Here is a 16807-nt window from a genome sequence, read left to right on the forward strand (position 1 = left end):
GCACAGCGGCTGGGCCGGGCTCACCAGGCTCGGAGCGGTGCAGCTTGTTCCATGACGCGCCCGGCGCTCCGCTGTGCTGCACAGCCGCTGAGGTGGCGCCTGCACCGTCGTGCGCAGCACCCAGGGGAAACCTGTGGCCCTCTACGCTTGGACGCAGCGCATGTAGACACTGCTGTGATCTGTTTTTTCTGCTAGAATCTAGCTGCAGCACTGCAGAGCAATGACCTAGAGCAGCGTTCTTCAAACTGGAGGCTGCAGATCTTCAGGCTTTCCTCAAGGGATTTAAAGGAACTGCAAAAGACAGCTAAGATAGGTAAGTCTCTTTCAGTCACATTAAATTCTTATAAAAGGGTCCGCACCTCCAGAAGATTTTAAAAGACAGGCAAATCAAAAAGTTAGAAAAAGAAGTGTTCTACACAGTCACCAAAGCTAGAAACATGATGTCACTTACATTTATTTCTGAGGAAATACAAGTTTATTTCTAAGTTCTCATGTGGCAAGTAAATATTACAGGATGCCAAGACATGCAAAAGAGTTAGCAGAATGTCACCTTGCAGCAGCTTACCGGCTCTTAGACTCCAAACAGAAGTAATTCACATTGTATCTATATTTAGACAATCCTGGACATTTTAATTCACCTGCTTCAATTCAACAGAAATTGGTGCTAGAAGGTTGGGTTTTTTTCTTGCTCAGTCTACTTTCAGTGCTAATTGAGCAGAGAATGAAAACATCTTGGAGCACAGGGAGAGTTCTTAACACATTAGGCAGGTTGCTAATATTTTTATTGCTTCCTTAGTTCACAGTCCAACTCGAGTGAGATGACATCTTTTCTGATTTGAAAAAAGTGTCACCTCTGTTCTGCCTGGATCCAGATTCTCACTTTGTTCATACCCCATGACCACAATTGCCTTATCTGCATCGTATATCTAAATGCTCCCCTCCTGCAGGACCTTCTGGCCATTTGGGCTATTGCCCAGGCTGGTCTGCAAAGACTTGATGGGTCAGAAATATCAGCTTTTTTTCTGCTGGATTTTAGCTGCATCTGTTTGTCAGCTAAATTATTATCCGTATGGTCACTATGTTTTATTAAGGAGGCATTTTATGATCTGGAAAGGGAAAGCTCACGCAATTCTGGTTGTTATTGTTTGTTACACTGTAAGGACGTTCTGAAGTGGGGTCATCACTATGGAAGAACTTTTAAAGGAAGAGTGAAGACTTTAAGGGGAGAAAGTAGCTGAGGTGGCCCAGGCATTATGTCTGGCCTACTACAAACAGAGGAAGAAAGTGAAATGTGTGTTGGGAGAACTGGAGACATTCCCAGGAAATGCGAGAATACTCTCGGAGGGGCCTTACCCACAGATGACAAAACCAAAGGAAAGAGGTTAACCAGGGACTCAAACCTAAGGTCTGATCAGTGGTCGAGGAAACTGAAAAGAAGGGAAGTAGTCAAGTGCTACTGGACAAAAAGATAACTAACCCCTCCATGGAGAGCTGGTAACAAGCCCAGCCGCTGAAGAGCAGTGTGTTTCCAAAGAAAGGTTACCAGCTTTTGTAATAGTTGATAATCCCCTAGATAAGGAAGTAGCTGGTAAAAGATCCAGCTGTTGATCGCTACCATTTTCAGTTGGTATACGATATTGCAGTAGATTGGTATTTCTGTATTTTTAGATATTGTCTTTCAGCGTCTGAAAATAAAAGTGATGCAAGTAGAAGTTCCGTAGAAGCCTTTGTCACAATAACCATTAAATATGCATTAGGAACCCTATGTGCCAATATCACTGGTTTCTTGGCCATTGTCCTCACCAGAATACTTGAGAAAGCACAGAAATAAAACTCCGTTATTTTGCAGCAAAACTGCATGTAGTAGTAGCCTCCAAAAGGTGGGCAAACTCAGAAGCAGCTCCCATACTAAAGCATCCTGAAATGTTGCTAAGCCTTCTTCCTATTGGAGTGAGAGAACTGAACGATAGATGAACAAAGTTACAATTATTTCTGTCATACTCATGTAGCCTGACAATGAGAGAGACAAGTCTTTCATATACCATTCCAGCAGTGCCCTAAGAAACTGTTGTTTCCAAGAAAACTGCTACCATAAGAAATCACAGAATCATAGAATGCTTAAGGCTGGAAGGGACCTCTAGATCACCTAGTCCAACCCCCCTAGGTTGGTGACCCCTCTAGGGTCACCTAGAGCATGTGGCACAGGACCACATCAGGCAAGTTGAAAATTCAATTTTCTAGCATTAAGAGGGAATGTAATGTTTACATGTAGCTGTGAATCCTACACAAAGGGTTTCATTAATCAATTAAAACCAAAAATGCCTGACCTGACCAGAACATGTCTTAAAGGATGACTTAAGAGTTTACATTGGATTCCAGGGCTTTATATTTGTTTTGTTGCTTTCTGAGTCAAGAAGGACAAGTTAGATAGTTTGTACAATAAGATTTCCTGGGGTCAGTTTGGAATTTGATGCTATAAAAGCTATGTTGTACAGCAGAAATTAGTCTAAACTCCCTTTATTTCTTCTCATCCCAAAAGTTTATTCAGTTACATGGATTTGTTATTAATTACCAGTCCATAAATCATGATTGGTAATTATTAAGATATAAATAAGTATAAATAAAAATACTAATATAATATAAAATGGATGAGAGAGTTAGGAAAGCAGATTGCGAAAGGTCAAGCTGCTGCTTATTTATCAGTCTCTGGCACTTAAATTCCCTGGGTGGGTTGAATTTCAGGATTCCTTCAGTATCTCTGGAACAAGTAGAAACCAGTAAATGAGTATGTGCTTTCAGCTCATTAATGTAAATACTTTCCATATTGTTAATACAAATCTGAACACTAAGGACTGCTTGAATGTTAAAATCTCTCCATGTGACTACTTTTAAGGAACTTAAAAGCTGAAACGGAACTAGAGAAAAAATCCAAAGGCCAAAAGAAGGCTAATCAAAAAAAAGATTCATACCTATAAAAGTTTCTGATGTATTTCATTTAAACCATTTCGGATTTATTTCCTCAGAGAAAACGCGTGTGAGTACTAGGATTACAGATCAGTAAAATTCAGTGGCCAAGTTATTCGATAAGTCCTCCAACATCTGGTGTTTTAGTATGCACCCGTATTTTAAGAGTTACTTAATCTAGATTTCATAAAAGGACCCCACTCTTCAGAAAATGCTACACATTTTATAATCAAGAACCATCTAGGTGACCCTGCGTGTGCAGGGGGGTTGGACTAGATGATCTCTAGAGGTCCCTTCCAACCCTAAGCATTCTATGATTCTATGATTCTATGATTTGTGATTTCTTTAGTTCAATATCCAAAAGACAGTATCCGGTTTTGAAAAAAAAAAAAAAAACAGCCACAGAGCAAGGCATTTGTATATATTATGTTAACATATCTTCTTAATTGTCTTAAGTGCCCCAGCAGTCACGTACATTGCTGTTCTTCCCTGAACACCCCTAGGATTTTAGTGCCATTACAGTGAATGCTGTTATACTCAGATACAAGATGTTTCTACTCCGTAGTCTCATAGCACTGGTGTGTTTTGGAAACCATGCCATGCTGCATCATGATGCCTTCTCTCAGTCACTCTGACACCAGCCCAATCATGGAAGGGCAGTTTTAGCAAAATATGCTCAAACTGCTTCCTCTTCGATACTCCTCAGTCCGACAATCTGAAATTTGTGCTTTTCAGATGACAGCTTTCACCATTCCTATGATTTATTTATTTATTTATTTTATCTTCAGGAATATGTCTTTTGCAGCTTGAGCTGCATTTTTCTCTAGCTGTTTTCTCAAGCATGCATAATTGAACTGAAATATCACACACAGCTTCAATGAAATGGATGCTTTCAAAAGATGCAGCAAGCAAAATAAATGCACCAAACAAAGATGAGTCATTCACTAAGACTCAGACACCGAGCACATTGAAAAAAGCTAGTTTTGCAGGTGGCCAGAAATAAAGAAAAATGAATCTCTGCATGACTGCAAATAGCCTGATTCTTCCAGATTACGTTATTCAGACAACGTAACAATGACAAATGTCCTACTTTGAAGTTTGCCAGATATCAGAAGTTGCGCTTAGAGTCCAAAATGTGAAGTTTGTACATATATTTCTTCTTCATTTTGTTTTCTTCTTCAGTTGTGTTCTTTTTTGAAGATTAAGGCTACTCCCTTGACATGAGAAGAGATCCACCTTGAGTAATATTTACACTGCAAGATGGGAGATGCAAAAAAGTCCCTCCTGTTCCCAGATATGAGTTACTCAGGTTCAAGCCTTTGCTCTGAGCTGGACAGGGCAGGCCCTGGTCTGCCACATGTCATTTGAGAATCCTGAGCACAGGTGAGGTCTGCACTGAGTTTCTTTGGTCTTAATTTTGCCTGGAAATGGGAGTTTCCTGTGTGGTGATGGAGAGCCAGGAACAACAAATCTTGAATATTTTTATGAGAACAGAGTAACTACTATGGGAGACAGTAAAGCATCTCTGCCTGAAGAAACTTGTTTACTTAAAACATCAACAGAGGAGGAAATTCTTTCTGAACCTCTCAACAGGCCTCTGGCACAAAAATTGGGTTTTCTTCCCTTTTTCATTTCTCTTTCCTCTTTCTCATCTAAATCATGAGTCTTATGCTGTATGCAAGTATTTGTTGTCAAACAAGATCACTTTGCTACTGATTTTTAATGAAGTGTTTAAAAAAGTAAACTATAACTTTATTTAAAAGTTTATCTATGTGGTAAGTATTTTATTACAATTTCTTCCAACATCAAAGAGAAGTATGATGAAAGATGGAGGATAGATTTCTCCCCCTAAAGGAAGTTATCTGTTCTTTTGATTTAAAATCTCCTGTTTTCTTCCACTCTCACCAGTGGAATCTCCTCAGTTTTGCTCTCCTACATGCACCAGAGTTCCCCAGTTTGGTCACTGCTGAATGACTAACACTTTTCTCGGGCCAAGGGGGAACATTAAACTATGTATTCTCATGTATAGCTCCTTTGGGGTCCCAATCCATTATACTTTTCCAAGCCTGCCTACTACACACCTCAAAAGGCAAAGGCAGATGGTTTTCTTTAAAGAACAGCACCCAAGTAGGAGATGCTAATGCTGTTCTTTTATGTAGTTGTTCAAGGTAGAGAACATGTCCCCAGGCTGTGGGAGAATTGGGCTTGGTTCCCTTTTCCACTTGAGAAAACTTGAACTCACCTATTCCAACTCATAGATGAAAAATGTCAAAAGTGTGAGCACAGAGTGGGCTCTTCTCCATTTTAACACATCACACTCTCCACTATTTAGTGTTCCAGTGTTCACCTGCATCCAGCAGGTTCTTGTACGTTTTGGTTACGACGTTCACCCAGAGCAGAGGCATCCTGAGTTCCCCTCTCTGCTCTAGGGCTCCAATGTTCATGCATTGATCGAATTATTGTTAAATAAAAGAGCACCTTCCTGATGTAGGTGTCAATTATTGCAACCCCCCTCTGTTTTGCAGGGATTTAGACATGTAGCTCAGTGTTGTGTGTTCCACTCCAGACGACACCCCCCTAAGTTAATCATTTCAATGCTGAGTATAAGGCCTCTTAAATCCCCAGGCTGAGCCTAGCTCAGGAAGCCTCTGTGCCTCTGGCCTGGTACAAACGTGAGCTGCTTCGTCTATACAGCCTGCAACAGTGCAGTGCAGAGCTATGAGCTGAGTTCTGCCAGCTGCAGCGCTGCATCCCTTATGCATCCAAATGCCGCGACAAGTCCAGAAGCCTCTCGGATGGGCTCTAGAGCGGGAGCACTGGGTATGCCACCATTTCCCGGTTGGCTCATGTACTTGTTACACAACGGGAATGGGGGATCAATTAGGCAGAAGTTAATGAACATCTGTTTATAAATATTTTGGAAAGAAACAGAGCAACTGGACTACTGTGCCTGAACAGTGACTCATGAACACCTGAGTTTCAGCTATGGCTCTGTCCCTGATATGTTTTTGGCCTGGAAAACAAATCCCCTTGTGTCAGCTCCCCTATAAAATAATGGTATTTCTCCCACTTCTTATGGATGCCACCTGCAGGAAGCTGTATTGATCTGTTGGTGTTTGTTCAGTAGCCTGATGGTTCAGGTTGTTACACAAATTATTCTCCAAATTAAATAAAATATAGATGACTATATACTTTTAAGCTTTGGGAGTTTGAGAATGGCCTTTCTATCAATATCACAGCAACTTCTACTTCAACGTGTATTTTTGGGCTGTGTTTTTATATGTGTCTTACAAATGCATTAAAGATGATCTTCCTTAAACAGAGCTGTCAGCTGGGCACAGTGCTTTTCTGTTTAATACGTACACGAAGCACTTAACCTGCCTCTGTGCCTACAATCAACAAGATATTCCTGCTGCCTATAGCAGCTATCAAGCTCCCCCCTTTCTCACTGTCCACATTAATGAGCACATCCTGTTACAGGAACTCAGCACTAAATGTTTTATCAAAGGTTTTTAGCTTCTCCTTGCTGAATTCACAGCCGAACAATAACACCCTATTCTCTGTTGTCTTGATTGCTCTGATCGTTTGTTAGTGGCCACTGTTGTCCTTCTAGGCTTCGGTTAATTTTGGATCCTCAGGCTGCAGAGCCGTATGCTCTAGTCACCTCCAACAGTCTAATCATAATCACGGCCATTCTGCCTTCTGCTACAAATAGCAATAAGAGATGATTCCGAAGGAAACCATGATTCTGCTGTGATTCGGAGTCTTACAATGATTATACATCATTTTGATATACTCAGTCTCAGTATGAGAAGTGTAAATCTTTCAAAGCCTGTTAACAGTTTCTCGGCTGCTTGATGAATCAAGCATAATGTAACATCCACGTGCAGGGTGCTTTAGAGGGCAGAATGCAAACAAGTTTGACTTATAACAGCCCAGTAGGCAGAAAAGAGAGAGAAACAAATACACTTACTGCATATTTTATGAACTTGCAGCAGTACTTGACAAAAAATATTCAAGTTGCTAAGAAACAACTATGACTGAACCAAAATAAATGAAGGTTTCGCCTTCACATTTTCTTAATAATCACCTATAATCCATTAGCAGTCTGAGGTCTGGTGACCTTATTCACAATGTAAATGTTCCTGCATATCTGATAATGTTAGCTAAGGGGACGTATTAAAGAAAGCATGGTCATGAAAAGCATAGATGTTTATCAATATTTTCAGAATTCTCCTTCTGCCCTTTCCTGTTTGCAGACAGGTTCTGCTTTGTATCTCCCAAGGAACACTTCCTGCTGTGTGCCAATAAATCCTGTAAATGAGGCTTTACAGCTGAGTAAATGCACACTGCAGATCTTGAGACCAAGCTGGCAGGCACTCGAAGATTATGCCAGTCACAGTAATATAAAATTGCTCCGAGAAAGCCATCTGTTTGTCAGATCACTTTGACTCATTCATTAGTACAAAAAGTCAGTCATGCAAATAGTCAAGATCGTTTCATTTATCCACATAAAAGACTGATTACTTGATTGCAGAACAGGGAACTAAGTTGTCAAAGGTAGAAGAACAAAATGAATTAGCCTCAATAACCTCCCTAGAAAGCCTCCCCTGTTCCCAGCAAGGCCTCCTTCGAGCTTTCTGTTAGAAGGCCGTGGTAAACGCAGAGCCCCTGGACACCTGCCCTCTCAAAATGCTGCTCCATGGACACAGTTGCAAGATGTTATTGCAAGGAGTGGCCTATTCACACAGCAGCATCCTCACAGGGTTGCCTTAAAAAATAAATTAATAAAATTTAAAACTCTCTGCCAAACAAGGAGTTGTCCAGCTTTTCCATTGCACATGGAATAGTGAATTGAACTATGTTCTTACAAAACTCCCTCTAATCATCTCATTCCTTTTCTAAGGAAATATATATTCCTGGCTATCCTAACCTTCTTGATGTTTATGCAGAAATAATATTGAAAACCTGTTTCTGTCACAAGGCAGCACAGACACCAAAAGAGGAAACGCCATCCCCCTGGTTTGCCTGCTCATTCCCTCTGATCCTAGCAAACCCCTTCTCCTCTAAAAGAGACTCCTTGCATTACACAGAATTCCTTAGCCTGTTTTTTATTCTGACTCAGGTAACCTCATTAGTCATGCTACTTAATAAGCCATTCCTCTTCGGATACTATATTTATAAATAAATCTCATAAATGTTGTAGCCATTTGTTTCTTCCCAGCATCTCACAGAGGCCATGTAGGGTATCTAAGTGCAATAACGGATGTAGTGGGACACAGGCTGCTTGGGCTGAGTAGCAGCCACATGCAGCTCATGTCAGAACACTCATATTCCAGTAGCAGTAGAAATAAACCTAGTTGTTTTTAATTATTAAATATTTCATAATGTTATTTCATTATAATGTGCATTATAATTGTATTTTATTTCCAAGAGTGCTGGGGATTTTGGCTTACATTTCACATGGATGGAACTGGGAGACAAGCCTGGAGGACAAGCAGGACAGCAACATGAGACTATGACAAGATGCCATAGAAATGAGGACTGGGGACCGGCTTCATTGTCTGCTCTAAGTAACTTGGTAGCGTGAGGTTTATTATTACCCATGTTATCCTAAAGGCCATTGTTTCTGATGGGGTTACTGCTGTTCAATAACACAGTGTAAATACACTCCTGCTAGAGACAAAAGACTGCCAGCAACTGAGGCACTGAGACGCTGGGCAGACCTTCTCTGGGTCCGTCCAGGACATACCTGACTCCCCGTGCCCAGCCTTCGGACAGCTAAATACACAGGTTTGGTGAAGGTGATTGCGGAGGCTAAGCAAGCCAACAATGTGAGGACGTAATGAGATTCTGTGCAGTCCCAATAATCCCATGGGCAATATTTGTTATATTACTGCCCTTCACTGATCCTTAAATAAACAACACACATGATTTTGTTAATGGGCAACACAGTTATCCTGATAGCAACCAAACAGTTATAGGTAAGCAAACAATATCCCAAATCATTGCATGCATCTGGTGTTGGTATAAAGGACATCCCTATGCTGAATGCCCTCTAAGAATGTGCCATGGAGCAGAAGTCATAAAATGAACCAGTTTTGTGAAGGAAGATTGATTTCACAGCACAGATCTAACTTCTGCCAACACCTGCCTATAAATAAGTCTGGCATACAGACCTGTGCCAAGTCACTGGGCCTGGACATTCAGACACTTCAAGACTGACAGAGGGACAGAAGCTGAGAAGCTGAATAAATCTATTTTAGATCATTTTAAGGTCTGTTCTATTGGCAAGAAACATTTTGGATGAGAAAGACCCCCTGCATATCATCAAGATGTTCAAAAAGGAGTAGCAATAAAAATGTTGTGTTAAAGACCCCAAACGATCACTGCTGAACTGCAGTAGAAGTGAAGAACTAGGCCTGATTCAGACACTGAATTAGGCCAAATCTCTGTGTAACCTTTTCAATTCACAGAACGCCATAATTCCTTTTCCTTCGGTGAAGGCTGTCAACAAAAAGCTACAAGTCATGGTCCACTAGAGTTATTGATCAGCTAATAAATCTTCTGATTGACTAATGCCATAGTGATTGGAGACATACATATCTGCACTGATGATGTGGAGTTCAAGAAGAATATAAAATATATGTGTTCTCCCAAATAAGATCTGACCCCCACGGCTGGCTTAGAAAGCTCAGTGCCAAACTTCAGGTTTTGGCAAATTCTACTGTTGATAATAATTCCGATTTGGTTGCTTCTTGTTTCCTCAGCATCTGAAATCTTTCAGAGAAAGAAAAGTCATGTGTTGGAAAACCTGGAAGAGATATTTTACCAACTTTACAATACTCTGGTCCCTATTTCTGCTGTCAAAACTGGTAACATCTTCCTATGAAAAATACTGCAAATACTTCACCTGAAGCATAGCAAATGTAAGTTTCAAAGAAACAACATATTGCTTTTGGGGCCTTATTATCACTAGTGATAGTGCTTTCTAAAATAATCCTTTTGCACCTCCACTGTAGACTTCAATGTATCCAGCAAAAATGACTGCAAGACATCTTCTTTCTGAAATACCTTGAATCAAAACAAATATATATCCATCAATATTTTATGACTGATTACTGGTTTGGATCAATATTCATAAGTGGGTCTGTACTTATGTATGATCCTTCATACATATTGTAAGAATCTGGTTGTATCAGATGCAGTATGAAGAACCCTAAGAGTTGTAATCAAGAGGAGAAGAAATTGCAGCAGTCAGTCCTTGCTGCTTTACTAGTCACAAAACAGAACTTGCCTAAAGCAATGTCATAGCTGAAACTGAATCAGCTCAGCGAGCCAACAACTTGTGATCAACTTGCTGGTTGGTGAATCAAACATCAACTGATCACTGATTAGAGAGTGTAATGGGAACGTGGACATTGGGGTACTAGGTGGGTTACTGATGAACAGGTATTTTTGATCATCCCTACAACTCCATTGTTAGCTTTTACTTCTCCACAAGCTGCATGATGTACACCAAGATACCACCAAGTGCTGATCCCTGCAAGCTAAGTACTTCCAGGCACTCCCTAATAAGTGTGTTTGAAGAGAGCAACAGAAATGGATACTTCAGGCTCTCAACCCTTCTGGAACAGCATGTTTCACTTGCATGGTCAGTGGTGTCTTTTCATCTCTGACTGCTATGCCTGTTATTTCATGTTATTTCAGCTAGCCAGACTTGAGGAGCTTTTTCTTCAACACAGTTATCACTTGAACTTTACCTTTGATTTCCAAGAGAATCTGGTGAGAAGACACACCAGAAAGGCTTGGGCTTTTCTAAGAATTTCTCTACTTATTTTAATTTCACAAGACTAGTTTTACCCATGTATTTTCACCCCTTGCTGTTCACAAAGAACTCAGTTCACTGAGACCAGCCACAGTGCAGATAAAGGCCCACCTAAAGAAAGCCAGGGATTCACACAAGGTGTTACTGGATTGTCACCACATACAACTGCACTTGGCCCAACTCACAGACACGTCTGCCCCACAGTTCTAGTAAATCTATTGCAGTCTATACTGTACATCTTTGAAAGCCACACGAAGGACAGGTAACGCTTGGAACGACAAAGGAAAAGTTATAACAGGTATTGGGTAGCATGTGACCTTTCTGAACTCCAGTGCAAGGTACCTAGTCCAAATTATCAGTGCATATATTGAAAGGTTGGACAGTTTGTCTGGATAGAACTGTAGACACCACATACGTCTACGTCCTTCACTGCAAGTAGCTGACCAAGTGATACAAACTCAAACAAGAAATCAGCTGTGCTCCCGCATCAGTTCCCTGTTTGTCATTTGAGCTTGCTGTTCTTTGAGGCTGGTAATTCTGGTTTATGCTTCTCCTGTTGAAAGCTGAATTGAGAATGAGTAAAACTTCTCAGAGATGGCTTTTTTTTTTTTATGCCACATTTCCTTCCTTTTCATTGGAAGCAGATGAGCACTTGCTCACTGGGTTTTCCTCCTAGACTTTTCATAGAAAGGATTGGCTTGCTGGAGAACCTGAATAAAGAGAGATTGTAGAGAGCAGAGCTAGTTTCTATGCAAGCAATAAAAAAGCAAAGTGCAGTTCTTAATTAGAGGAAAATTGATACAATGATGTAGTCTAATGACCTAGTAGAGCCTTTTCTTCTTCAAAGAAGTCCTACATTCTGCAAGAGGCAAGTGGCGAATAAATCTAGATTATCTCACAGTGAAAGCAGTAAGTAATGAAGGCCATAAAGCAGTAAAGAGTTCTCCATTTTAAGGACATTTTGAGTAGTACTGCGGTACTATGTTGTGCCTCTGAGTGAGTGGGGTAGAGGGGTATTTATGCAGAAGTATTCTCAGAAGGCATGGAGCTGGTGCCGCTATTCCATGGCACCTATCCCATTCCTCTCTCCACCCCAGTATCTTAGCCATGCCAGATAATAAACTGCTGTGCTGTAGACAAGTATTGCAATAGTACTTGGCAAATCTGAACTACTGGACTATGCAGTTATAGAGTTGCTTCTCAAATCCTCTTTTGCTCTGCTTTCTGAAACTCCTAATCGCCTCAGTGCATGGTCCTAGATGCATAAGTTAACTCTACATAGCAAAGATTCTGCAGACATAGTGGTGATCTGTGCTTCAAAACTGTGGTATTTCATCAACAGCAACTCACCTATAAATGAGACAAGAAAAGGACTTTACATACAAGGTCAAACATGTATGAGTACAAAAGCATTGTACTTATAAGTCTCGATATTTCCTCTAATATGCCTTGAATAGCTCTGATTTTCCACAAGAATATTATATTTTGATCATACATACACATGACAACTGCAGCAATACCTTGTGTTCTCAAAGGTTGTTTTGTCCATGGCAGTGTTTTAAAATTGTGAATTTGTGCCTTAATTTTTGATACGCATGATCCCTTCCTCAGCGCATCAGGTGGCTAGAACCGTTTCGCCATGTTTGTTCCAGTAATTTTCCTCTGGTGATTGCATTTACTAATGTTTAACTCCCGAGACGCTAATGAAAGGCAGGCCTGCTGTACTGAGAGCACCCTGTAAAATGTTGGCAGAGCTCTTCTCGGCCTCCTTATTTATTTCTTAGCAGCTGAAATACAAGCTGACCCTGACAGCGATCAGCTCAAATGGGAGGGTTCGCCCTGGAATCACATCAACACATGAACAGTAATTTCAGGACTATTTTCTGAAGAGGATTTATAAGGATAATGAAAGGCATAACAGGAGAAGATTTTGTGGAAGGGGCATAATTTTATACTATCCTCTTCTTTTGGAGAGGCTTGATAACTAGTAGGATATTGAACTACTATTTTTTTTTGTTGTTGTTGTTTGTTTTCCTCCAAGTGGAATAAATAGAGAAAAAGGCAAAAGGCCCATTTTGCAGTGGTTATGGCCTGTTATCAAATGCAGTATTGAGGTGCAGTTGTTTGCTTGCTTGTTCGCTTTTTCCTCTTCCAAAATCTGAAAAGAGAGCATTTCCATCCTGACTATTTAGGATATTACTATGGTGTAAGGGTTCAGCAGAGAGCAGGAGCTGTGCTGCTCCCCAAGAACCAGTGAAGGTTCTTCAAGGTTCCCCAAGAACCAGTGAAGCCAAGTTTCCAGAGCGGAGTGAGCAATGCTCCGCGTCCGGCGACCTGCTGCTGGCTCCAGCTTAGCGGGACTGGGAATGAGTTCCCAGGCTATATCTGTGAGGACATACGAGCTCAATAACCAAACAGGCCGTGATGACTGAAATAAGAAACTGGAAGCCACCTGTGCGATGTGGAAAGTATCGTGTCCTGAGGGCATCGTAGGCTTGGCTAGTTCTCACCAGGATGAGAAAAACGAACACACATTTTACAGAACAGTTTGGCAAGAACGAAAATGCCAAATGTAAAGGGAATCAAAAAGTATTAATTGCCTGTGCACCCACCTGAGGAAGTTTGGTAAAAACAAGAACTAAAACTGGTCCATTAAAGCGTAAATTCTACTTCCCTGGGATTTCACAGAGCTATAGGATGATTCAGACAATTAAACTGTTAAAAATACTGCTAATAACCTGCTTAGGAAATACAGAAAGGGCAAGAAGGAAAATGCAGTAAGTCTTTGTGTCCAGCATGTTGCTGCTTCTGCTTGCGTCAGGAGCAGCTGGAGAAGGAATTGCCATGGTTACATCTGGACCCATCCCCTGCAGAAGCAGAAAGCGAGGCACAAGTCGGCGTTTGCTACAGACTGCCATGTCACGTTGGGAAACACAACAACCAGCGCATAAACAGGAGTCTGTAACGTGCAGGGAGAAAAAGCAGCGTTGTGAGGGATTTGAGCAGCGGGGATTTCAGCAGCAGCCCGTGAAGCCGAAACGACACTGAAATATTTCCATATTACAGGTGGCATCTTGCTGTCTAGTGAAATACTGCACCTACTGTAAGGGAATTCTGTTTTAGTGCCTTTCTTGAAAAGGAGAGAAAAGCAAAACAAAGCAAAAAGAGTAGAAGTAGTTGAGGGTGCACTGGTCAAGTCCTGCTCATAAAAGGTCTGTTTGTTACAGGGCAGGATCCCAGGCAGCATTGCAGACTTGGAGAGGGACAATGAGTTTTTCAAATTCAAAAGAATCATAAGCTGCATTAGCTGCAAGAAAATATGTTGAACAAGCTATTAGAGTAACTCCTGCATCTGTGTTTTTAAAATAATGTGTTTTAAAATTAACACTGCATGCCATGGGCCGGGAAGTTCCAGAGGACAGAATAATGCTAATATGGCAACACTTGTGAGTGAGTGACTTATCTAAAACCTATATTGGTTTGTTGCTTACTTTTCATCATCTTCTTCCCCAGCTTTCTTTTTGTACTTTTGCTCAAGGCAAGATGTCATGTGTCAAAGGCAAATATTTAGAAACTATGCAGGCATTATAAATTTCTGTGTTACCATAGATGAGTAGGAGCATATAGTTATTATTAAAAATAATAATGATGATTACAACAATGTTAAAATAATGACACTGAGATATTTGAAATTAGAACTTTTTTTTTCCTGGAAAAAAATAAAAGCTGTAGTCTGACACTATAGGCTTAACCCTCTGGAGATGAGTTAGTTATCACTCTGCTTTGTCATTAGGCCTTCCAGATTTTAGAGAGTACCATAAAATTAATTGCATGTGAGATTTGCTCTTGCAGGTACAAATCAAAAGGAGCTTGAAAGATTAGTAGGGTTGTTGTTTTCATTCTGCTGGCAAAACGTGGTTCCTGTGGGTTTCGATCAGCCAGAACAGTAAGTCAGAATTCCAAATGGATTTTCACTTTTGTGTAACCTTTAAACTTTCTTTGAAAAGATGCAAAGTCAGTGGCAATTTTCTGAGAAAAATATTGCTTGGACTCTTTTAAAAGCGCCATTTTCCAGATTTCTGATCAGCCATACTTTCTGAGGCATTTTTATTTTAATTCAGTCAGAGGAAAAAAATAAAGCAGAGATTTCTAATAAACAACCTTTATTGAGCCAGTCTGAAATAACCGGGAGTGTTTAGGTTATAGCATAAGGAAAGTCAGGGATAAGATTGCAGTGAAGTACATTTAAACTCAGTTCTTACTCAGCAGGGTCTCTTGAATGATGTTTGTGGGAAGAAAAAAAAAAAAAAAAAAAAAAAAAAGAAAAGTAAGCTTATTCTGAAGTAGAGAAAAAAAAAAGTCCTGTCTGGTAGAAACATTGTTCAGAAGAAGCTTTTCTTGAATCCAAGTGATAGTGTATGTAACAGTGCATTGATTTTTATCTCATTTTCTAATTAGTTAATATAAGCCTCTGTGATACTTGCAGTTCTCTCTCACTGCTCTTCTCATTCAGCTAATAAGTTTGGAAATAAATCTGTGAACCCTGGAAACATTTTTAAACCTCATAATGGTAGTGTTAAAAACTTATTTGCATTAGTTTTGAGAGAGCTTTTCCCAATTTGAATATCTTCATAGGTCAGTCCTATTAACAAGCAAGTAAATAATATTAATGTTATTTTTTTCAGTTAAACCATACATATAAAGTAAGTTGATCATGGGCATATATTTGTAGGGGTGTGGAGCGTTATCTTTTCACATACCTCTTGGTGGTTGAAACCATATAGTCAAATCCTAAATAAAGAACAGCCTCTATTCCAGATTCAGCACAGAACCAAGATATTCTGGGACTGGAAACCCAGGTCAGCACTGTGAACTGAGCGCAGCCCAGGAGCGAGTCCGCATGAGGATACTGCTCATTCCTGGGCTCCACAGTTGGGATCCGAGCTGCTGGTGATGCCCCCACATGGCTGCACATGGTGGGGGGACAGGACACAGTCACAGCCCAGTCTCGGTGGCAGCGGGGCTGCGGGGGCAACAGGTTTACGCTCTCCAGCCTACACAGTTTTGCAGTCCTATGCAACAAGCTTTGCAACCTCTGATCTGATGGGACAAGGGGGTAATGGGTGCAACTTGAAACACAGGAAGTTCCATCTCCATGTGAGGAAGAACTTCTTTCCTATGAGGGTGACAGAGCCTTGGAACAGGCTGCCCAGAGAGGTTGTGGAGTCTCCTTCTCTGGAGATCTTCAAAACCCGCCTGGATGCCACCCTGTGCCATGTGCTCTAGGTGTCCCTGCTGGAGCAGGAGAGTTGGACTAGGTGATCTCTAGAGGTCCCTTCCAACCTCAACCATTCTGTGATTCTGTGATCTTCCCGTCTGTCATTGTTTTGTGTTCCAGAATAGGCAGTATATAACTTTCTTCTCATCCTATGAGAACTACATGCTACTGGTCTGCAGTGTAGCTCTCCTTGTTTCATGCAGGTTGAATTGAAGAAAAAAAATGCCCAAAAAACTGTCTTCAGGCCTGAAGGGAACTGCATGGATCTCAGATGAGGCCAGACAGTGAGTACCATGTAGTATGGATGGTACTCCAAACCGTGGCACCTGGTTTGTTTAGCAGTCTAGTCAGAGCCTGAGTGTCCATGATTTATAGTAATCATAGGCCTCATGAAACAGAGAGCTGTGAGCAGAGTAGGATTCTCAGTTATATCTTTTTAGTTCTACTTGAGGGACTGGAAAAGTCTAGCAGAATGGAAGAAGACAGTGTCCTGCTAACTGCAGATTCAACCCTTGAAATTGCTGCAGCTTCATCTAAAGGCAATTTACTGTTTTGCTTATCTTTGATTTTGCTGTCTTTGGGAAAGGGTGTTATGAGTAAGCTTAGCCCTACCTGTGTGCACTGCTGCTGAGAGTATAAAATAAGCATTTTAGTCTTACAAGCAAAATGTACCATATTCCAAGGAAGACTTGTTATTTCAGTTACAGAGGCAACAGAAAAAAAAGAAAAACTCCTAA

Source organism: Tinamus guttatus, unplaced genomic scaffold (assembly GCF_059628265.1).
Source record: "Tinamus guttatus ecotype Peru unplaced genomic scaffold, ASM5962826v1 Tinamus_guttatus_pri_ptg000171l, whole genome shotgun sequence".
Classification (NCBI taxonomy): domain Eukaryota; kingdom Metazoa; phylum Chordata; class Aves; order Tinamiformes; family Tinamidae; genus Tinamus; species Tinamus guttatus.